Source organism: Eulemur rufifrons, chromosome 28 (assembly GCF_041146395.1).
Source record: "Eulemur rufifrons isolate Redbay chromosome 28, OSU_ERuf_1, whole genome shotgun sequence".
NCBI lineage: Eukaryota > Metazoa > Chordata > Mammalia > Primates > Lemuridae > Eulemur > Eulemur rufifrons.
This window is the reverse complement of record NC_091010.1, coordinates 1,610,100-1,610,452: the sequence shown is the minus strand read 5'-3', so window position 1 is coordinate 1,610,452 and position 353 is coordinate 1,610,100.

Below are 353 nucleotides of genomic sequence, written 5' to 3'. Positions count from 1 at the left end.
CCTCCCTATGGATCTTCAGGTACCTGGAGGTCACAGGGCAGCAAAGGCTGCAGCAGAGTCACCTAGGCCTCTGGAAGCAGAGAACAAGGAGCCCCAGAGACCAGACCAGGATTGGGAAGCGCTCGCAAAAGCCCGGTAGTAAAAGGCCGGTCGCCAGGGCACTGAGACCGTGGAGTCCGCCCCCTCCACTCTCCTGCGCACTTGATTGGACAGTTCTCACTCACTTCAGCGCCCTGATTGGATAGGGCTCCAGGCCCTGCCTCCACCAGTTGAGTGACAGGAGATGCAATTACTGGTGGGACTAAAGAAAGTCACAGTTATCCAGGGGTTTTTTGTTTGCTTTTTGAGACAGA